The following is a 25,397-nucleotide window of genomic DNA, read 5'->3' as shown; positions in this document are numbered from 1 at the left end:
TAGTTATAGACGCGCCACCGAGCGACCGGGGGTAAGAGAAAGAACATTCATATAAAATTTGGGCAGCATGGGATTTTTTCTCTTTCACTCTTATCGGTATTTCACCATCGCCTCCTACCTATGATCTCACCCGGTCGGTGATAAGGACAAAGCATAGCACTATTTTCTCTTTCCTCTTATAGGAATCGCAATAAGACTATCTTTCTCTATCAAAGAGCGTCAGGCACTTGTACGAATGGAATAATCGAACCGTAAATAATTTGCTGACGAGCCTCAATCTTTTTTAAGCCGGTGTCCCTTTGAATTATAGAGGAGTGCTGATGGTCAGACTTTTGAAATATGTAAATTGTGCGTAAAGGTTTACGAACACATAACGAAACGCTAATGTCTCTCTATCACTATTAATAACAAAACGTCCGTGAGACACAGACATATTAAATATATTAATAACGGGTCACTCACGTGTTCCATCGGTTTGCCGCTGTCTCTGTCACATTCCGCAAGAAAGAACGGGAAAGATCATGCGCGCCAAGTGTAAATTTTGATCGAATTTTGTCGATTTTTATTTATTTTAAAAACGTTACCCTACAATATCGAAATTCGAAAGCTATGAAATTACTATTTAAGTTAAGATTGGTTTTTCTCCTTTTTTGTTTATAGTATCACATAATAAATAACCGAGTAAAGTTGGATTAAAAGTCCGAGGTAGAGGTTACTTTGGGAATTAATTGTATCGAGCGAAGTGTCATAATTCGTGTAACGGAAGCTATGATATTAAAGAATATATACTCAAGAACTACATATATTTTTTCCACGTCTACGAATATCAACGCCTCTTAGAAAAACAGGATCATATAAGGAGATTTTCGCCTTCTGGCTCAGGGAACCGCCTTAAGTCGAAAAACGCTCGACATGTTTCACTCCGTACCTCTTATAATCGACTTAAAATACATGAGTGACCCGTTATTTATATATTTAAAATATCTGTGTCTCACGGAAGTTTTATTATTAAAAGTAATAGACATCAGCGTTTCGTTCGCTAGGGCGCACACTATACTCAATTTATTTCGAAACATACTTGTTTAAGTACTTATTTTAAACTATTGCACAAAATACAAAAGAAATGTACAAATGGCGGACTTAATGCCTAAAGGCATCCTGCACTAGTCAAGCATAGGGCTAAGCTAAACAGAGACTTGTTTGGTATTTTCTTGGTAAGAATTCTTACCTACTGTATCAATCTCGATAATTAGTTTTTTTTTTTTTTACAATTTAAACTTATGCTAACAAAACCTAAAACTAAACCTTTATATGAATTATATCTAACTATAATTAGTTAGATATAATTCATATAAAAAACTGAGACGCAAAACTATTTGAGTTTTGAAGTTCTCAGGTAAGTAATATTCTAGAAACTGTTTTAATTTTCTCTTCCTATAAGTCTTGAAAATTGTTGCACTGATTTCACACTTAATCCATACCTACTGCCAAAAATTAAATTCTGTTGCCATTTTGTGTCGACATAACGTCGCAATACTTACTCAACCCCATATCTGCAACAATCATTTGATGGAAATGTCGCTTTTCTTTCATTCGGAATACGGGTGTTTTTGTCATTAAATGAGTGTTGCAGATACGAGGTTGAGTAAGTATAGCGGCGATAAGCCATTTTGATAATACTATGTCATAAAATAAATGTGTAGAAAAACCCAAACACCTTTCTTCTAAATTAGGTTGAATTATATCATATGTCCCATGGCAAATCACCACTTGTCCGCGCTCTACAATATATTATCAACGCGCTCCTCGCATCAGCACCGGAATGTGATGTATTTGCAAGTAGTTGGATGGATCTGTGTAAAGAATGTATGAAGTACTGTGAGGCGATGGATAAGCGTGAATCATCTGTTTTGTATTAGTTCTTCTTTCTTACATTTGTTCTGTTGTCCTTTCTACCTATAGACTGTATCATGTACCTAGTTTGTATAATAATATGAAATCATCGCATTTATTCATGATACATACACAAGTATAAAACAACAAAGAAATATAAACATAAAAATAAATAAATAGTTTACCACGAAATGGTCCCCGCATCGGCATAATGCTAACCCAACTGTTTCTGCATAAAATAGTTGTGCTTACGCATATTTCATCCAAGTACTTGACTTGGGACTTGTGACAATTCGCTTCTTAAAATGCGCATATTTAATTTACCGGTACCTAAAGTATCATCTGATTTTGCTAAACGTTTCGGGGACTACAGTCACCATCAGATATATCGGAGCGGCCGAGGCTCTCACAAATATCTGAACACGCCTCTATTGTCAAGGCGTTAGAGTGCGTGTTCGGATATTTTTGAGCACCTCGGCCGCTCCGATATATCTGATGGCGACTGTACATAAAGGCAGCAACCTATAACGCCATTCTCAAGCTTTGTGACTTAAAAAACAGCACTGTAAATGGGGCCAAAAATACTACTTTTAAATTACTTTAATCACTGAATTACACAGAGACAGAAGCTTTTATACAGTGTCACTTTTATTACAATCTTACTAATATTGATTTCAGTGTGTTTGATTTCAGTGTTTTGATATGATTATGAGTGATAAGAAGGCCTTTACCTCCAATTTTTTTTAAATTTAAGCCTAATTGTTCATTTTAACATCATTTGTCCATAAAGTAAAAAAAAATAGCACCGTAGTCACGCACCGAACGTCACCTCTGAGAAATGTCCGAACTGTAATTTAACCCGTTTATTTAAAGTTTCGCTTCTTAAAATGCGCATATTTAATTTACCGGTACCTAAAGTATCATCTGATTTTGCTAAACGTTTCGGGGACTACATAAAGGCAGCAACCTATAACGCCATTCTCAAGCTTTGTGACTTAAAAAACAGCACTGTAAATGAGGCCAAAAATACTACTTTTAAATTACTCTAATCACTGAATTACACAGAGACAGAAGCTTTTATACAGTGTCACTTTTATTATAATCTTACTAATATTAATTTCAGTGTGTTTGATTTCAGTGTTTTGATATGAGTGATTAGAAGGCCTTTACCTCCAATTTTTTTTTAAATTTAAGCCTAATTGTTCATTTTAACATCATTTATCCATAAAGTAAAAAAAATTGGCACCGTAGTCACGCACCGAACGTCACCTCTGAGAAATGTCCGAATTGTAATTTAACCCTAGTTTATTTAAAATTTCGCTTCTTAAAATACGCATATTTAATTTACCGGTACCTAAAGTATCATCTGATTTTGCTAAACGTTTCGGGGACTACATAAAGGCAGCAACCTATAACGCCATTCTCAAGCTTTGTGACTTAAAAAACAGCACTGTAAATGAGGCCAAAAATACTACTTTTAAATTACTTTAATCACTGAACTACACAGAGACAGAAGCTTTTATACAGTGTCACTTTTATTATAATCTTACTAATATTGATTTCAGTGTGTTTGATTTCAGTGTTTTGATATGAGTGATAAGAAGGCCTTTACCTCCAATTTTTTTTAAATTTAAGCCTAATTGTTAATTTTAACATCATGTGTCCATAAAGTAAAAAGAAAAATTGGCACCGAAGTCATGCACCGAACGTCACCTCTGAGAAATGTCCAAACTGTAATTTTACCCTAGTTTATTTAAATTTTTAGTTTTAAGTATTAAATTTATGTTATGACTTGCATACGAAACGAAATTCTGCTGTACAAATGTAACTGGTTCCCCGCGATACAGGTATAACCTAGTGCGGGGGCCCCCTGGTAACTATGTTTTGTAAAACTATTTAATAATAAACTATTCTATTCTATAAGTCAGCGCTGATCTTCCGGCGAGACCATTTGTGGGCCACGAACGCAACCACGATAACTTTAAAATGCCAAATCATGGCGCTTGGCATGTGTACGTTAACCTTTTAAACATGCACAGCGTGGGTAGATGAATTTGCGAAAGTGTCTTATGTACATATGTATACATTAAATATACTTATGTAATACCTAGAGGCGGATCGAGCTAACTCTGAACATACTTTTTCCACTCGTTATCGGAATAGGTAGAGTATAAATACCTAAACTTGGTAGAACAAAGTCATAAAGTGGAGACTACCAAAAAAAACCCGGCAAAGTGCGAGTCGGACTCGCGCACCGAGGGTTCCGCACTTTTTAGTATTTGTTGTTATAGCGGCAACAGAAATACATCTGTGAAAATTTCAACTGTCTAGCTATTACGGTTCATGAGATACAGCCTGGTGACAGACAGACGGACAGACGGACAGCGGAGTCTTAGTAATAGGGTCCCGTTTTTATTCTTTGGGCACGGAACCCTAAAAAGAACAACTCTATTATGAGTAGGGTCTAGTGTTATTTGGCTGCGGTTTTCGGCTCTGCTCTAGATCTGGAATGACATCCGCTGTGCTGTGCCCTACCACACAAAGCGAGATGTCATTCACAGTGCCCATACCTCTCTTGTGGACGTAGTTTAAGGACATACCCGGGTCCAATGCTTACCAGAAGCATGCGAATTTTTCAATTCCTTCCTTTTTAAACTGTAATAGATGTCATATATTATAGAAAAAGTGACGAAGCCCTCCAATAGTTGGTCAAAGACAAAGTCTTACTAAGATGGCATATAGTCGAGAAATTGTGAACGGTACCGCCGTGGCGGGGTGGCCTAGGGGTTCATGGCGTTAGCCGCGATAGCTAAAGACGCCGGTTCAAATCCGGCCTTCACCGTTGGAGGGCTTCGTTACTTTTTCTTTAATATATGACATCTATTACAGTGTATAACTTATATAGTAACTACTTTAAAAAAAACATCAAAATATTTAATAAAATAATTTGATTTGTTCCCAAAGTTGTCTTTCCTTTTTGTTTACACGTCATTTTCTTTATGGTTTCCGCAGTCACACAAAAAAACGACTCGAACTTTAAGATACGTCAAATATTTGCTAAAGATATACACTGACATATGCGATCCATATTGTATCTTTAGAAACATTTTGATATATCTTAACATAGACATAGTATATACAAGTAGTTATAGACGCGCCACCGAGCGACCGGGGGTAAGAGAAAGAATATTCATATTGGGCAGCGCAGGATTTTTTCCCTTTCACTCTTATAAATTTCCGTGTTTCGCCATCGCCTCATACCGATGTCACCCGGTCGGTGATAAGGACAAAGCATGACACTATTTTCTCTTTCCTCTTATAGGAATCGTAATAAGACTATCTTTCTCTATCAAAGAGTGTCAGGCCCTTGTATCATAAAGTTCGAAGGAGGCCGAAAACCAGTAATAGTACATTATGATACAAGTGTGCTAAATTGGTCATCACACACGAGGTGATATTGTGCGCGCGAGCTGTAAGCGAGCGCGCAATAAGAAAGCCGATGTGTGTAATGACCAATGCACACGGCGTTTCATACGACGTTTTTCAACACACTTGCGAGAAAAAAAAGAAACTCATATTAATCAAATTTTAATAGTTAAAACAGTTAGTATTGTGTGTTTCATCTGTCATACTCGTACTGCCGGCCGCCCCTCGCCCCGGCCGCGGGCGGCGCAGGCGCTAGGAGCGCGCCGGTGCCCGCCAGTCCGACCAATTAAAGAAGGCTCAATTTCCATGCATATTATTAGCAATCAGTTAGCTTCTTAACTCAGTCGGATAATATAATGAAAAAGCACGAGTGGAATAATACATTGAAAGAGCACGCGTGTTTAATATCTAGGATTATGAGCCAAAAATCGGTGGAATAAAAACGTCGTTTTGAGCAAGTGTGTTGAAAACAATAATTTAATCACAATTGTAAACAATTTCCGCTCAATTTCCTACGTTAAATCTAATCCGTAAGCCAATTTGGCATGATACAATCGAATTGATTTAATTTCAGTCGAGCCTTTTTGGCAAAAAGAAATCTCGATAGGAGTAATCCGATTTCTTTCGCGACGAACACTCGGCAACGTAGGTGGATATCAGCAAAGATAGATATAACTCAGTAATAGATGGATACAGTCTAAGGAAAACACGTGCCTCGAAAATCACGAAAGTTTGATTCTCGATCAGATGGCGCCACTACCTTTGGCCTACTCTCGTATAGAGGGCGTTGACGGTTTCGTTTGTTATTTAATAATTTTAACGCATATCAGTGATAGAACATGGGTCAAAATCATAAAAATAATTAATGCAAATAAAAAAAATCATTTATCCATATTTAAATACATTTTATGGTATTTTTATAAATCTTCATTTGTAGTTTTAAAGTGTGTCGATAGATGGCAGTGAATTTACTGTGGTTACAAAATTTACTATGACAGTACCGCTCTATCCTATTATATCCTCTTTGATATCAGTATTAGTAACATGAACGTCTATTTAAGGTGCAGGGGTTCAACCAGCAGTTTTTGATAAATCGTAGCGATTTTTAGGGTTTCCTAGTCACCTAGAGAAACCCTTACCTATTTCCCCTTATCTGTCTGTCGGTAGCTTTGTTACGTAATCGTTAGTGCTAAAAGCTGTAATTTAGCATGGATACATAAATCATGCATTGCGACAAAACGGTAAAATAAAAACTAAAAAAAAAAATGTTTTGTGTAACCCATACAAAATGTTTTTTTTTTTGCGTTGTCCTAATAGTGTGGGGTAACGTTGGATAGGTCCTTCAAAACGTGTAGGGGTTTCCAAAAAACATTTTTTGATATAGTGAATATTTTCGGAAATAATCGCTCCGAAAGAAAAAAAAATGTGTCCCCCCCACCCCCTGTAACTTCTGACGTGGCTATGGCGTGCTCGTTTGTAATAGTTATTTGTTATACAAGGGTGCAAAGTTGTATTTTACCCGCGAGTGTGGAATTGAAACAAGAGCAAGCGAAAGGATTCTATAGTTGAACCACGAGCGAAGCGAGTGGTTCTAAAATAGAATCCTGAGCGTAGCGAGTGTTTCAACACACAAGAAGTAAAATACATTTGCACCCGTGTGTAACACAAAACTTTTCCCCTCACTATAGCGAGGAAAATGCAACATCCACAGGCGTTAGATCATCTTCATCAGTGGAATCACTTATTTTTGTACGATATTATAACAGAAAACACTGGAAATTCTGATTTTTACGTAAGTCAGTGAGAAGTGTTTTTAAGTAAAAATTTTGTTGACAATGTTGACATTTCTGTTCTGACGTATGAAATGTCAACGATGCGTTTTGAAATTGCATCGACTCAACTTGTGCGTTCAGAATTATATTTAACATCATTATAAAAAATCTAACGTTTCTTATGGAATTTTAAGGTTTATTGACTTAAAATTATTAAATAAAGCGAAATTTGGTATTTTTTATTAGATTCTCAAACCATTTATTTAATGATAATTAATATCGAACGAACCATTATTATGAGCGTTTTACGTTTTGTTATCTGTCAAGCTACTTAAACACGCTCCATCCAAGGTCAAATTACTTTCCCCACTACTGTATAAAACGCGTTTTTCCCCGCTTGTTTTAAAGGATAATAGACCGCTTTCCGAGCTAGTGAGGGGAAAAGTATATAACCTCTTTGTTTTCTCAGCTATCTAAAACGCGACCTTCTGCGATTTGCCTATAAAGTACCTTAATCATAGATTAAATTATACAACAGATATGCTAAGTACTTTAAAAGAGCAAGTCTGTTGCTTGAACAGTGCACGCTTGCTCAGAATAAGTAGCTTCGCAGCACTTTACGTTTTCTATTTATAGAAAGTGGTTTAATACCATAGATATAGTTATTTTTTATTTTCCTTTCATTATCAATTTAATGCTTATTATTTAGTTTTAGTGTTTTCGAAAATAAAAATTCTCACTACTTTAAGCCAACCCATTATATCATAAATAAAATGTCAAAATCATCTTCCTCGCGTTGTCCTGGCATTTTGCCACGGCTCCATGGGAGCCTGGGGTCCGCTTGGCAACTAATCCCAAGAATTGAATTTAATCATAAATAAAATGTATTGTATTTTAATTCCAATGTGGTCTGCAATAAATGATAAATAATAATAAACTTTTGGGTTATTTAGAATCACGAGTAATATTGAATGAGACAAAAAAAAGTGTCCCCAGTTTTTCATAAAAATTTTGAGTGTCAGGTTTGTAACGGTCCATACAAAATGTATGTGAAAATGCGTTACAAAGCTGACATATATTTTTTTTTCTTTTTAAATCGATAGTCCTCGTGATTCTGAGTTTCTATAACCTAAAAGTTGATGGATTTTCGAAAAACAAGTAAATGCTACACTATTGTGTGAAAATGCCCAAATGGAGCATTCCATCAACATGATAAGTTTTTCTAGTCTTTTTTAACAAAATCTATGGATTTTTATGATCTGAAATAAATGAGTATTTAATTTAATTTAATTTTAAGTGCGGCGTATCTTCTTCTTCCTCCTTCCCTTAGTCCCAGTTCTATCTGGGGTCGGGCCTCCTTGTACGGCGGCGCCAGGACGCTCTATCCTGGGTTGTCATAGGGGTAAGGTTCTGGGCTTTCATCTCCCGCTTGATATTGGACCACCATGTGTCGGGAGGTCTTCCTCTTCCCAAGGATTTAGTGGGGATATTTAGGACGGATTTAATTGGGAAATGGTTATCTCGTCTCATGATGTGGCCGTACCATCTAAGCCTGCTTTCCTTTACTTTGTCCATGATAGGGGCCACTCTGAAAGAGCCTCTCACGTGCTCATTACGTATTCTATCAAGACGGGTAACACCGCCTGCCCAGCGCAGCATCTTCATTTCCGCTGTGTGCAACTGCTGTTCGCGCTTTTTTGCCATTGTCCAGCACTCCGCTCCGTACATCATAGCAGGTCGGACAGCCGTCTTATAGATCTTGCCCTTAGTTCGCACTGGCATACGGGTGTCACAGAGTACTCCAGTTAGCGATCGCCACTTCATCCAGGCGGTGTTAACTCTGTGACTGACATCTGCGTCCACGCGAGCATCAGTCGTAAGCATAGAACCAAGGTACTTAAAATGTGTGACTCGAGGTAATGTTGTGTTATCAATTAAGTGCGGCGTATCTGTTTCTATTATATTATCTGCGCCCTAATCCTAACATTACTCAGGCACCGAAGGCTCGGCAGTAATATATCAGGTTCGGGTTAAACAGCCCAAACTGCTATTATCCTTGCTTAACCAAGACAGTTCTGTGGTCGCGGTAACCAGTTTAAAGGTAACGTTCAGATTTAAACTGCACCAGCGTTACTGCTGCAACAATACTGCCGACTTTATTACTGCTGCAAATGTCTAGTATCCGGGCAGTAACTTCGACTGACATTTGCGGCAGCAATTAGCCAGGCTAGTACCATGCTGAGTCGGCACCATTTCGTGGCTTATATTATTTACTACCGCCCCGGCTTCGTACGCGTGCAATGCTGATTTATTATACATATAAACCTTCCGCTTGAATCACTCTATCTATTTAATAAAACTGCATCAAAATCCGTTGCGTAGTTTTAAAGATCTAAGCATACATAGGGACAGACAAACAGCAGGCAGCGACTTTGTTAAATACTATGTTGTGTTACCTATTTATTGTTTTCTTCTTTTTTGCCACGAATAAACGCTATCAATCAATACTGCTTAATTAAATACTGCAGGAATTTGACATTTGCGGCAATACTGCATACTGCATTACTGCTACCGTATTGCAGCGCGACATTACTGCCGACTGCATCGATGCTGCAAATTTCATAATCTATGTTGCTGCCCGGATGTTCTGGGGTGCGAATCCCGGTGGCATTTATTTGTGGGTTTATCACAAATATTTGTTCCTGAGTTATGGATGTTTTCTATGTATATAAGTATTTATATATACCTAAGTATTATATATATTATCGTCCAGTGCCCACAATACAAGCCTTATTGAGCTTACTGTGGGTCTAGGTATCTGAGTAAAATTGTCCTATAATATAATATTTATTTACTTCTGACATTTGCGACAGTAACGCAGTCGGCAGTCGCGCTGCAATACTGCTGCAGTAATGCTCGTGCCAAGGGCCTGACACTCTTTAATAGAGAAAGATAGTCTTATTGCGATTCCTATAAGAGGAAAGAGAAAATAGTGCCATGCTTTGTCCTTATCACCGACCGGGTGGCATCATAGGTAGGAGGCGATGGCGAAATACCGAAATTTATAAGTGAAAGAGAAAAAATCCTATGCTGCCCAAATTTTATATGAATATTCTTTCTCTTATTGTCGCTCGGTGGCGCGTCTATAACTACTTGTACATACTATGTCTATGGCTCGTGCAGTCTGAATACGAACGTTATCTTAATACTACGGTCGGCCATTGATTTAGTATACGCCGGCTGTTGCTAATTTGACAAGGTCGTGGCGACATGGCAATTAGTAACTAAGGCGGTTCACACACAGATTCTAAGTGAATTCCAAGAAAAAGGTTCCAATTGTAGGTGTCTCTGTTTGGCCATATGGTTGACTGGTAGATAATGCCATTTGGCATTAAGTCCGTCATTTGTACATTGTTGTATATATTTTGTGCAATTGTGTCCAAGAAAATAGCTATTTTTGTCCAAACTATACAAGGCGTTTCTGACCGTGGGGTTTTTTGGCTCTCCTGAAAAGTCGCATTTTGTCCGTTACGCCCATTTGAGCCTACGGTAGTCGATATATTATGATGATGATGAAGACCCAGGCCAGTTTTTGTATTTTTGAATCGAAGATCTAATTACACACGTTCTCATTTGTCTTAGCTAAGGCTGTGGTCTTGTGTTGGTAGTTTATTTCATTTCAATACAGTACGAGTATATTTCTGACCATGGGGCTTCAAAATTCAGGGCTCGATTCTACTCTCTAAACTGAGCTACTTTTATTATAGGACCAACCCCGAAATGGCTAAGAAAATTGGCTTTTTCATACATTTTGGCTGAGATGTTGACGTTTTCTATGGAAAAGCCAAAAAATGGTCGTCTATAAAGTCTGTTTACGGACGATAATTTTGCGTGATAACGTCATAAGAAAACATTGATGAAAAGGCCGTAACGTTACCATGGAGATCTGTCCACAACGTTACCACGGAAATCTGTGCACAACGTGACACTTTTTCGTGCATGCTACCGATGGCTAAGGCCTGTAAGTAAAGAGAGGACCCGTCGTTAATATATTTAAAGAGAGGTAGCTATGGCACCAGGCGCTCGATCGTGAGCCATCAAATATAGGTTCCGGAACCTATATTGAGTAAGTCGTACGGCTGACGCCAATGTGTCAAGATTGTCACAATCATCTACTAAATATTGCCTGCATTTTAATTTTGTCAACTATGAACGTCACGCGTCTATTATTAATAAAAGGTCATTGATGCTACCTGTGTTCATCGATTTGATGTTATCACGTCAAAAAAATTCCATGATTTTGGGGTTGGTAATAAAAGTAGCTTAGTTTAGCGAGTAGAATCGAGCCCTGATTTTGAAGCCTCATGGTCAGAAATATACTCGTACTGTATTGAAATTAAATAAACTACCAACACAAGACCACAGCCTTAGCTAAGACAACTGAGAACGTGTGTAATTCGCTAACTTCGATTAACAGCCCGCACTCCTGCTCTGAATCCGACCTGAGAGACGCCACGGTCCGGGCTGTCAGCACTCAGCACCGCTGCTTTCTGGGCATCCACTGTTTAGGGGAACCTCGACACGAGAGAAGAAGAAGACTTCGATTCAAAAATACAAAAACAGGCCTGGGTCTTCATCATCATCATAATATATCGACTACCGTAGGCTCAAATGGGCGTAACGGACTAAATGCGACTTTTCAGGAGAGCCAAAAAAGTGTTTTATTTTGAGAAAAAAAATCATAACCTGTTTGTTTCTTTGAATAAACTGATGCGTGTTTGTGGCTTATTCTTAGCTTTCTGAGCTCTTTTAAACTGTCTTGTTGCCCGCGCAGCATGGTTTCCCCTATCACTAACCCCCTATCACTACGACTCCAGGAGTCTTAGCACGGTACGCTTATCACCATGCCTGTCACGTTCTAACAAGTATGTGAGTGCGAAAGTGACGGACTTAGTGATAGGGGAAACCATGCTGCGCGGGCTGAAGTTAGACTCTTGTCGGTGGAGCGATTTCCATGTATGTCGGTCCTCTGCCTTCTCATTGACAGCCTGATACGACACGACGTTGAGTTTTTCCTTTACTTGATCTATGTACGTTCTCCTCCTTACCTGGCCTGGGTCTTACGAGGTTTAAACTATAATAAATTTGACCTGATAATTTTAAAACGAACGGACTTAATCGCGTACAAACCATAAATAAATAAATCATCCAGGCCATCGTGATTCAGTCCCGTGTTTGTTTTAAAATTATGAGTGAAAATCGTGTTAGTTTAAATCAGTAAATTTGATCTGATTAACAGTATCTATAAAAGAAAATCCTGACACAAATATCTATTTATATGTTGATAAAATTTATTTTTCCATCAGACCTTGACCAATGTCAATGTCAAAATTAGCGAAGTGGAGAACAATATTATTATTGGTATTGTTACGTAGCCTACCAGACGCCTAGTTAAATGACAATAGTACTTCGACACTCGCCAAACGAAATTGAAATATAATTGAAATTAAAATATAAATGCAAGGAGTGTTTTGATACAATCGGTGGTCTTAAAATAAAAAGTAGTCTTCATTTATATTCTACCCTATGATAGGCATGCAATACAAAGCAAGCAGCAAGTAAACACGCCAGCAATACAATTTTAAATATAAACATTTAAAACATATCGGATGATAAAAACCGGCTAAGTGCAAGTCGGACTCGCGCACGAAGGGTTCCGTACCATTACGGAAAAAACAGCGAAAAAATCACGTTTGTTGTATGGGAGCCCCATTTAAATATTTATATTATTCTGTTTTAAGTATTTGTTGTTATAGCGGCAACAGAAATACATCATCTGTGAAAACTTCAACTGTCTAGCTATCACGGTTCATGAGATACAGCCTAGTGACACACAGACAGACGGACAGACGGACGGACAGACGAACAGACGGACAGCGGAGTCTTAGTAATAGGGTCCCGTTTTTACCCTTTGGGTACGGAACCCTAAAATTACAATAAGGCAATTATTAAATAACAAATTAGTGATCTATTAGGAAAAATTAAGTCAATTATAAAATTATTGCATTAAAAATGAATAAATTACCAAGCGTTCATTAATAATAGATAAAATTACAAGTAATCGAATTTAAACTATCGTGAGACATATCAAAGAGAATTAAGTAGTTCTAGTTAAATAATTGTAGTTTTAAGTTTCAATTACATTTCACTGATTTAAACTTTCACAATTTTTACTCATTATTATTCACAACGACGGAGAAGACCCGAGACCACGGGGACAACGCCGTCCTCGAAACGTCGGAGGTAAATTTAAAACTTATGTTACGCGATTAAGTCGGGTCGTTGTCAATTACATTTCGTACTTAAATAACCAATAATTGAGTAACCAACGTAATTTTGGACCACCGTGTACAAATAGTAGTTGTAAGGCTGTGTAAGTATACCAAAGGCCATTACTAAAAGCACTCATTCATTCTGACAGGCGGTCAAATTTTGCCACGGATCTGTACGGCTACCACCAGCTTGACACTGACATCGGGTACCAAATGATCACTCTACCTATTATGTTTCGACCAATGGTTTCTCGGGTAATTATGACAGTTAGGTACTAAATGATTATTCTACCAAAAGTACACATGATTGGCGCGAGAGTATCTCGCCGCGACATAGACTACCCGTCCCTGCCGGGCTAGCACATGATTGGCGCGAGAGTATCTCGCCGCGACATAGACTACCCGTCCCTGCCGGGCTAGCACATGATTGGCGCGAGAGTATCTCGCCGCGACATAGACTACCCGTCCCTGCCGGGCTAGCACATGATTGGCGCGAGAGTATCTCGCCGCGACATAGACTACCCGTCCCTGCCGGGCTAGCACATGATTGGCGCGAGAGTATCTCGCCGCGACATAGACTACCCGTCCCTGCCGGGCTAGCACATGATTGGCGCGAGAGTATCTCGCCGCGACATAGACTACCCGTCCCTGCCGGGCTAGCACATGATTGGCGCGAGAGTATCTCGCCGCGACATAGACTACCCGTCCCTGCCGGGCTAGCACATGATTGGCGCGAGAGTATCTCGCCGCGACATAGACTACCCGTCCCTGCCGGGCTAGCACATGATTGGCGCGAGAGTATCTCGCCGCGACATAGACTACCTGTCCCTGCCGGGCTAGCACATGATTGGCGCGAGAGTATCTCGCCGCGACATAGACTACCCGTCCCTGCCGGGCTAGCACATGATTGGCGCGAGAGTATCTCGCCGCGACATAGACCACCCGTCCCCCTTTAATTCATACAGTTAGTAGAAGACGGGTAGTCTATCTCGCGGTGAGATACTGTCGCGCCAATCATGTGCTCGGCCTACTGTTTAATTCATACAGTTAGTAAAATACGGGTAGTCTATCTCGCGGCGAGATACTGATGCGCCAATCATGTGCTCGGCCTACAGGAATATATGATCATTGTCAAGAGGGCGCTATTATTCTCATTTATATGGCAACAGTTCAGTATAGTCTGAACAATGTGGATTGGCAACTCGTTTGATTTATATCTACTTTTATTCACCGTAATCAAAATCAGAACCCATTTATTTGGTGTCTACACTTTTTTTTATAGTCGGTACTTCTTTTTTGCCGTATAAATTTCATGTATTTTCTAACGTATCACACATAGGTCAACAGTGACAACCTATCATTAAAATTATTGCCAGTGCAAGAAATTAGTTCAAATGAAATTCCGCAACATGGCGCATGGTCATATATTTCTGGTCAGGCTTTAAATATGCGTATCAAAGCTCGTACATACATAGGTACATTGCAAGTTAATAAAAAGCTTGTAAAATTGTCGCAATCACACCCTGTACCACGTAACCAAAACGTCGTAAGCGCCATAAAATCCATGGCGCTTACGCGTTTACGCTCACGCTCCGCTTGTATGGTTTGATGTCAAGACAACATCAACTCATAGCCCAAAACACTGGTTATCTGTGCCGGATCTATACGTTAGTAGTAATAGTTTAATGGTTACCCAGGTAGCATTTATACGTCATTATGACGTCCGTTACGTATTTATGACGTATAAATGACGTCATTATGACGTCACTTTTACGTCGCTGACGTCACTTTCCTACCTGGGTATAAATAGAAGGTATAATAGTATAGGTACCTACACCTACTGTTATTTCGGCCGATCTAAGTCAAAAGGTCGCAACCCAGAAATTGGCAATTTGCGGAATGGATCACCCTAATTACCACGAGTGTTGTTGGGGACGGTAATTACATTAAAATATCAATTTCAAGTTCACCCCGAACTTAGCGCCGTTGGAGGATCGTTTAAATATTTAATTTCGAAAAAAACAATCAATGGTGATATTAAATCATTACATTAAGCGACGGAATATATATAGACGAAGCCTCTGTATATTTTTGACTTCGAAAAACCGGCCAAGTGCGAGTCGGACTCGCGCACGTAGGATTTCGTACCATTACGCAAAAACGGAAAAAAAAATCACGTTTGCTGTATGGGAGCCCTACTTAAATATTTATTTTATTCTGTTTTTAGTATCTGTTGTGTAGCGACAACAGAAATACATCACCTGTAATAATTTCAACTGTCTAGCTGTCACGGTTCATTAGATACAGACTGGGGACATAAAGACGGACATACAGACGGACAGCGGAGTTTTAGTAATGGGGTCCAGTTTTTACCCTTTGAGTACGGAACCCTAAAAATGGTCCATATGACTGACACTTATCTGACACACATCACTTTAATTATGTTGATTAAAACTAACACGATTTTCACTTAAGGGGCCCACTGACTATCAGTCCGCCGGACGATATCGGCCTGTCAGTTAGAACAAAAATTTGACAGCTCCGAACAACTGACAGGCCGATATTGTCCGGCGGACTGATAGTCTGTGGGCCCCTTTACAATTTTAAAACTGAAACGGGACTTAATCGCGGGTACTTATATTTATATTTGGCCTAAAGTTTCGAACGTGATGTTACATTCGTGGTCACAGGTAGGTAGCTGCAGGTCCCATGAAATTAATGTCCTAGGTATTTATTCTGCACGTTTATTAGCAATTTTTCTTACAGTTAGTTTCGATTTCTATGACACGGCCCTTCGCTCACGGAGCTACTCAAAAATAACTAGTTACAAACGTAAATTACTAACGAGTTGCTTGAGCGTCACCGCCCATACATTCTCATTGAGGTTCGCACACGACGCGACTAGTCACAAACCGGTTAGTAACGGGTCAGCAACTGATCGTGCGTGACGCGTCGTGCCGGTCTCCGCGCTACTGGTCACCAGTTTTCTGATTTTGGAAAAAATGAGCGAGCAAACCTTTTTGTGCAGCAAACGCGAGCAAACCGTGTCTGTCTGTCCGTCTGTCTGTCAGTCTGTCTGTCTGTCTGTCTGTCCGTCTGTCTGTCTGTCCGTCTGTCCGTCTGTCTGTCTCTCCGTCCGTCTGTCTGTCTGTCTGTCTGTCTGTCCGTCTGTCTGTCTGTCCGTCTGTCCGTCTGTCCGGTCTGTCCGTCTGTCTGTCCGTCTGTCTGTCTCTCCGTCCGTCTGTCTGTCTGTCTGTCCGTCTGTCTGTCTGTCCGTCTGTCCGTCTCGTGTGCTTTTGTGAGTAGAAATAAACAGAACTGACTGAAACCTTGGAACTTGAGTAGCGTCGTGTGCGAGGTACGGTTTCTAAATGGTTTGTAATTGTAATTACTAATTAGTTCCGTCATTTTTGAGTAGCTCCGTGAGCGAAGGGCCTTAGACGCCAACTTAAATAGACGCCATTGAGTGTCGTAAATTTTAAATTAAACAGTCGTCAACTGTGAAGAACATTAAGATAATTCCTAATCTGAACGGTAACTGCAAGTGAAACTTGCATGATAATATTCTAATGAAAGTTTCCAGAAATTTTCGGAAATTCTTAGAATGCTCTACAATTTGCAAATCGCTGTTAGTCACAGGCAGATAAAATTACGTATCACTTTTTTAACAAAACCTTTATTTTTCTACAAATCCTCCTTTGTAGAAAAATGCTCCTATTTTGTGGCGGGACTAATGGACTTTTTTATTTTATTATAAACTGATCGGCGATTGGCTCTAGTTACACCTGATGGGAAGTGAAGACAGGGCCTAAGATGGAGATCAGCGGTTCAGTAATAGCCTATTCACTCTTCATATTGATCAGGGAATACAGATGGCGGGAGCGCATTCCATTCTTTAGCCGTCCGTACCAAAAAGAAGGAGGCAAAACGGAGGCGGAAACTTACCTGAAATCAAAGAAAAACATTTGTGAGTGATATTATTTAAAGTATATTTTAAAGGGTCTAGCAGGCTAAGCTTATAGAGTAGACCACATGATGGTTTGGTCACAGGGCGGACACGCTATACATCAAAAATAACTTGTGTTTCTATGTGTGTACACGCGTCATGCGTCATAGTGTGAGCAAGTTGCTTACAAATAGTACTGAGCGGCCGGCAAACGGCCGTCAATCTGCTGTCGCGGGGCGAGGTAATTCGAGTCGGGGCGGGGCGGTGTGTGGCCGTTCTGTATGACAATACTATTACTTATTCTGTGGTTTGGGTACTTTTAGGTGGAGTACAGTTGTAGTGCATAATTATTTTATATCGTATTTTCACAATATATTATGCACTATAGTGCGACATAAAATTATATAAATTAAATAAAATGGAACTAAAAAATTTCCATACTAAATTGTTGCCAAGTTTAAGCATTTTACCACAGAATAAGTAATAGTATTATCATACAGAACGGCCACGCACCGCCCCGCCCCGATTTAAATTACCTCGCCCCGCGACAGCAGATTGACGGCCGTTTGCCGGTCAGTACTGTTTTTAAGCAACTTTCTCACACATAGGTGCATGCCGCGTGTACAGACGTGCTGTTCACACATAGAAACGCAAGTGATTTTTGATGTATAGCGTGTCCGCCCTGTGATTTTACGTCAAAAATGTGACAGTTACGTAGGAAGGGGCGCGCTTAATAATTTTCTACAATTTCTTTTCGGACTATATCTGTATGGCATAACCTAAGAATTAAAAGACACTCACTAAAACTCCAAATTAGTTTACAATAGATTATTTATTTTGAGTTTTCTATAATTAAAACAATACAAATCTCTTATCCAACAACTTGCGTTTTTCTCTCTGTCTTAACTTAATCTCCTGTCAATGTCATTATTGTCCAAAACCGCGGCAAACCATCTGTCACGTGTCAGATATTTTAAAAATAAAACTAAAAGACCGTTTGAGATATCCTCAACATCTAACAGAATGCTGTATGTCCAATATCAGCCTTCGAACTTCTTTTGTTTCAAATTTATTCACGAAAATGTTAAAAATACAAGGTTATTTTTAAACTGCTATTATTTTAGTTAAACCGACCAAGCGAGGGTCCACCCAATTAAAATGAAATCATTTGCAAAAAATCATGAATAATGCATATTTATACAAACATATCTGTCCTTAAACTTCGATGTTTTTTTTTTAAACCGCGACTAAATCATCAAAAAGGTATCAACAAAAAATATTATCCTCGTCATGATGTTATGTTATTGTTATTGTTTAACGTTTGTATGTATTAATAGTTTAGTTTATTATTGTACACCCGAAATGGGCAAGCTGGTGGACTTCAGTTAATCTGTGATATTTATAAGACCTATGTACATACCAATACAGCTTTGACAATAAAGAAATCTTATCTCATTTTATCTCATCTTATCTTATCTTATCTCATCTTATCTTATCTTATGCATTATATCTTATCTTATTTTAAACCTTTTTATAAATAAAATCATTTTATGTCAAAAACATCATTTTGGAAAACAGTTTATATCCAAACATCCGTTATCGCCATTAAAATATACTTACTTACACCAAAAACTGTAATAGCCCAACACCTAACGTTCCAAATAAGTACAAACAGTGCCCCAGTTCCCGAGGGTCACGGCAACCTTGAACGACAAGTATACTCATCATTCTACAGTATAAAACCAACCTTAAAACATACTATTAAAGCTCAGAATACAACTACAATTTTAAAACGTGTCGCTAGTTTGATTCGTCAGCGTATATGTTAATACTAGCTTTTGCCCGCGACTTTGTCTGCGTGGAATTAGTAATTTGGGTACATTACAAATCTGCTTTTAAATCCATCCTTTTTTTCCCCCAAATTGGTCTACTATAATGTCGGGGATAAAAAATATTCTATATCCTTCCCCACAGCTCAAACTATCCCCATACCAAGTTTCATCTAAATCGATTCAGCGGTTATTGATTCCCCATACAAATTTCCGCCCCCCTTTTCACCCCCCTGAGGGGTGAGTTCTGGGATAAAAAGTATCCTATGTCCTTTCCCAGGACTCAAACTATCTGTATACCAAATTTCAACTAAATCGGTTCAGCGGTTTAAGCGTGAAGAGATAACACACAGACAGACAGACTTTCGCATTTATAATATTACTAGCTTTTGCCCGCGACTTCGTCTGCGTGGACTTAGTAACAGCAGCTAAAGTAACTATAGCCCCTGGAAAAATTCTCATAGCAATTCAATTTGAGCATATTATGCACACAAATTAGCAGGCACTTCATTAATTATTTCAATTTCACCCCGCTTTTTACTTTCTTAAGGGATGATTTTCGGGATAAAAACTATCCTACCTATATGTCCTTCTCACGGATTTTACCTATCTCTATGTCAAATTTCATCTAAATCGATTCAGCGGTTTAAGCGTGAAGAGGGAACACACAGACAGACAGACAGACAGGCTTTCGCATTTATAATATTAGTATGGATTATGGATGTAGGGTTTACAATTCAATGTCAATGTTGAGAAGAGTGTCTCAGGTTTAAAAGCAGTTGTATTAAGGTTGTTCGTATTTTTGGGGTTTACACGTTTGCACCGCACATGATTTTTTACCCCCGACGCATAAAAGAGGGGTGTTATTATGTTTGACGCCAATTAGCGTTGAAAAAACCGGCAAAATTACGGGAAACTTTCAAAACGGCTCGTTTTTTTCAAGTTTCTTTCGAAAAAAAACAATGTATTTTACAGTACATATGGTGCTACTTTCTCGCACTAGTGCGTAAATGAGCATATTTCGTGCATATGCCGAAATTTTAAAGGGCCATATGTACTGTAAAACGTTGTACGATACACGTGCGAATAGGTAATTCGCAACTCGTGTCGATTTAAAACACTCCCTGCGGTCGTGTTTTAATTTATCGCCACTCGTTTCGAATTTCCTCTTTTCCGCACTTGTATCGTAAATAACTATTTCCCCTCACTAGCTCGGAAAGCCGTCTTTTATCCTTTAAAACAAGCGGGGAAAAACGCATTTTATCCACTAGTGGGGAAAGTAATTTGACCTTGGATGGAGCGTGTTTAAGTAGCTTGACAGATAACAAAACGTAAAACGCTCATAATAATGGTTCGTTCGATATTAATTATCATTAAATAAATGGTTTGAGAATTTAATAAAAAATACCAGATTTAGCTTTATTTAATGATTTTAAGTCATAAACCTTAAAATTCCATAATAAACGTTTGTTTTTTAATAATTATGTTATTTTATATAATTCTGAACGCACAAGTTAAGTCGATGCAATTTCAAAACGCATCATTGACATTTCATACGTCAGAAATGTCAACATTGTCAACAAAATTTTTACTTAAAAACTTCTCACGTAAAAGTAAAGAATTTCCAGAGTTTTTTGTTATAATATCGCAAAAAAATTAGTGATTCCAGTTGATGAAGATGATCTAACGCCTGTGGATGTTGCACTTTCCTCGCTATAGTGAGGGGAAAAGTTTTGTGTTACACACGGGTGCAAATGTATTTTACTTCTCGTGTGTTTAAACACTCGCTACGCTCAGGATTCTAATTCAGAACCACTCGCTTCGCTCGTGGTTCAGCTATAGAATCCTTTCGCTTGCTCGTGTTTCAATTCCACACTCGCGGGTAAAATACAACTTTGCACCCTTGTATAACAAATAACTATTTCAATATACTTAATTAGGAATTTAAACAGGTGTTTTTTTATGGCATTGACACTGTCATCACTCATCAGTGGCATTGTGTGTGACGTATTTAAATTTTCTGTATAGAAATGGAAAAAAAAACAAACCGAAAAGAACGAAATTTTGTAATATTCCCGAAAAAAACATTTGATTTTATCCGGAATTTCCTTTTGTCTGTCTGTGGTTTCGTAGGCGTCCAACGGATAGACCGATTTCGATGCGGTTTTTTTACGTGAAAGCACGTGACGTTCGACGTTTTCCTTGTATCTCAGGTATGTTTCATAAAAATCGATTTAGCAGTTTGAAGAGTACCTAACAGATCTCAAAATAATGTACTTAAGGCCGTTCCATCGGTTTGCCGCGGTCTCTGTCACATTTCGCAAGAAAGAACGGAAAAGATCATGCGCGCCAAGTGTCAATTTTGATCGAATTTTGTCGATTTTTATTTATTTTAAAAACGTTACCCTACAAGATCGAAATTCAAAAGCTATGAAATTACTATTTAAGTTATGATTGTTTTTTCTTCTTTATTTATTTATAGTATCACATAATAAATAACCGAGTAAAGTTGGATTAAAAGTCCGAGTTAGAGGTTACTTTGGGAATTAATTGTATCGAGCGAAGTGTCATAATTCGTGTATCGGAAGCTATGATATTAAAGATAATATAGTCAAGAACTACATATATTTTTTCCACGTCTACGAATATCAACGCCTCTTAGAAAAACAGGATCATATAAGGAGATTTTTCGCCTTCTGGCTCAGGGAACCGCCTTAAGGTATTTTCGTTATTAACGGATAAAAACCCATGGCCATAATATGTAGGGGGTTTTAATTTTTGAAGTAAAACTTCTTTAGGCGCGACTAGAGGGTAGCTCAGATTATTTTTCTGACGGAAGTAACGCTCAGTAGTGACACACGCACAATAGGACACACGTCTAAGTGGCAACATAGCGATAAACATCATCGTCAAAGAAGTTTTACTTCAATCGCGCGTAAAGATTACACGCACACACTTTAATTTAATTTAATTTAATAGTTATTGACATACTGTATTATATAAAAATATATTATTATATACTTTATTCGAGGTTGCGAGCGGCACAGGATCGGTCGGAGTGGCGAGCCTTGGGGGAGGCCTATGTCCAGCAGTGGACGTCTATCGGCTGACATGATGATGATGATGATACTTTATTCATCAAGCAACATGGCTCATAAAATTTAAGAATAAAATTAAAATTAAAATATTTACAATTACCAAAATTCTATTGACCTATGGGAAACATGTCAGAAAATAAAATTAAGATATAGAAAAATATGCAGCCGTTTTTAATGTTTGTTTTAGAACTAAAAAGATAAAATAAAATACTATCCCTATCTTTTATATGCACTAGCAATTGATATGTTTGCAGTCCCATATGCCATCAGCAGAAGCGAGTTTTGTCAAAAATGCGATAGTAAGCAGTCACCGTAACCTATGGACGCCTGCAACACCAGAGATATTACATGCGCGTTGCCGATCCTTACTAAAACGGCTAAAATAAGAATTATATTTATTATTCATACAATTCAAGTAAACCAAATAACATTCATCTTCCTCGCCTTATCCCGGCTTTTGCCACGGCTCATGGGAGCATGGGGTCCGCATGGCAACTTATCCCGAGAATTGGCGGAGAGTTTTTACGAAAGCGACTGCCATCTGACCTTCCAACCCAGACAGTAAACTAGACCTTATTGGGATTAGTCCGGAGTCCTCACGATGTTTTCCTTCACCGAAAAGCGGCTAGTAAATATCAAATGATATTTCGTACATAAGTTCCGAAAAACTCATTGGTACGAGCCGGGGTTCGAACCCGCGACCTCCGGATTGAAAGTCGCACACTCTTACCGCTAGGCCACCAGCGCTTTGACCCTTTTTATTACCCCATTATGTTATAAATAGAAGTAAAGCCAAACAAAGCTGATTTTTCCGCTTTCCAGATCTTTTATATACGAACAATGAAATCAAAACCTTGAATCAAAACGCTGGCATTGTATTCAAAATTTCAGGAAAATGAACACAATCATTCTTACGAAATTAGAGATTACTTACTTACCAGATTAAGCAGAAATGACTAGCGATTACATCACATTGGCGCCAGCAATGTGCCATAGAGAATTTTCAGACATTGCAAAATTCGCCATGAAATGTTCTAGGTATTTTTTCTGCACGTTTATTACCAAACCTTCTTACGAGTTTCGATTTCTGACACTTGAAATAGACGCCAATTGTTTAATTGTTTAGACTAATTGCCGCCCGAGGGGTTATAACATAACTTGAGTACGTGTAAGTACTAGAAGGAAATACCTACACTGTAAACTGCAACCAAAACTTAATATGTTATTATAATTTACAACGACGGGACTTAATCGCGTAAAATAAGTTTTAAATTTACCTCCGACGTTTCGAGGACGGCGTTCTCCCCGTGGTCTCGGAGAAGACTGAGTCTGTCTGAGTCTTCTCCGAGACCACGGGGACAACGCTGTCCTCGAAACGTCGGAGGTAAATTTAAAACTTATTTTACGCCATTAAATTCGTCTGATATTGTTCTGCATGTTAGATTGTATAATTCTTAGATTTAAGGACCTAGATTTAAGGAACTTAGCATGTAATTATATTCAAATACAATTATATTTTTCATGAATAAAAATAAATACAATACAATACAATCTAACATGAACGGGAACTCTCTAAGTGGAAACTTGCATGAGAATTTCCTCTTGAAAGTTTCTTGACATTTTCGGAAATTTTGAAAAATTTCTGCAACATTGGTAATTGGCGCTCGAATACTTAATAAAATAAAATAAAATAAAATATCTTTATTTCAGAACATTCAAGATTCCATACAATGTTGTTAGTACCATCGTTATAGCTATGTGTTAGTAAATACATTAAAAATAAAAACAAAACTTTCAACAATAAAACCAAAATCCAATAAATTTAAATAATGAATATAATAATAATTAATATGTCAGATTCAGAATAATATAGACTAGAATAATAATTAGAATGTCAAAAATTTCCCTTTTTTTTTTTTAGTGTAGTAGGAAAGTACGAGCCGCATATTTCCATCTTCCATCGCGTGTACGTTTACGACCGTTTCGCGTGTAAATTACAAATATCAACTAAAATCGAGTTGAAGTATCGAGCTCATGTATACTTCGTGCGTAGCATTTTACAAGTAAAAGAGCGCTTACGTGTGGTGACCTTGAAGTTTTCGCACTCAGAGCTTATCCAAACTTTTCAAATAGGTTTCAACGTTGTATGGAATAAAATAAAATAGTACATTTCGATGCTAGTCCGGAAAGTATGTCATTACTTCACGAGTACCGAGATATCTCACCACGAGCCGTAGGCGAGTGGCAAGACTCGGGGCGAGTGAAGAATGACATTTCCGCACGTGTATCGAACGACGTTTTTTAATACAGTTGCGAAAAAATAAGAAAAACAACAAGTAAGGAATGGAATTCGAAACTTTTATATTATTAATTCTGTGACATCATTGACATTGACATTATGAAGAAGTGTTTTTCTAGCTTTTATTCGACTAGAATAGATTTTGTTATTATTATTGAACCCAATTCAATGAAAGTTTTTTTTTCAAATGCATGTTGTATAAGACAGAAACAATTGTAAATATTAAAACATTGTACTATTATTACCTAAATATCGTTATTTATGATTATTTGTGTATCGTATATTTATAAAAACAATATCGAATGTTGCCTTTGGAAACTTAAAACATTCTTGCAGTAAGAAAACACGCCTCTTCTTTGACAGGCGTTTCGTTCCATTCAGACAACTTATTAAGAACGGTTTTTCAACATTAAAAAAATAAATGTGTTATAATACTTATATTGATGAAGAGGTAAGTAATAAAATATGAAATATGCACATTTTTCGTATTCTTAGATTAACAGTAGGTTATTATGTTGATTACGACGTTTAAAGGAAACTAATATTAACACTCATCAATAAGTAGTCATGAATTGGAACAAGTAAAAATTTAAAAAAATTGGAAAAGTAAAAAGCAGTAGTTCGCGAAAACCAACTTTCCGCACGCTAAACAGCCACGAAAAGTAGCACTTTTTGAGCAACTGTATTAAAAAATATTTTTTAGATGTATACGCAGGTAATAGTTGTTTTTACAACATTTAAAAATGTGAATTATAAGTTACTAAGTAATAAATAATTTTTATTTCTATTTTTTTTTTCAAGC

Source organism: Cydia strobilella, chromosome 24 (genome assembly GCF_947568885.1).
Source record: "Cydia strobilella chromosome 24, ilCydStro3.1, whole genome shotgun sequence".
Taxonomy (NCBI): domain Eukaryota; kingdom Metazoa; phylum Arthropoda; class Insecta; order Lepidoptera; family Tortricidae; genus Cydia; species Cydia strobilella.
The sequence above is the reverse complement of the archived record's forward strand: the minus strand, read 5'-3'. Positions refer to the sequence as shown.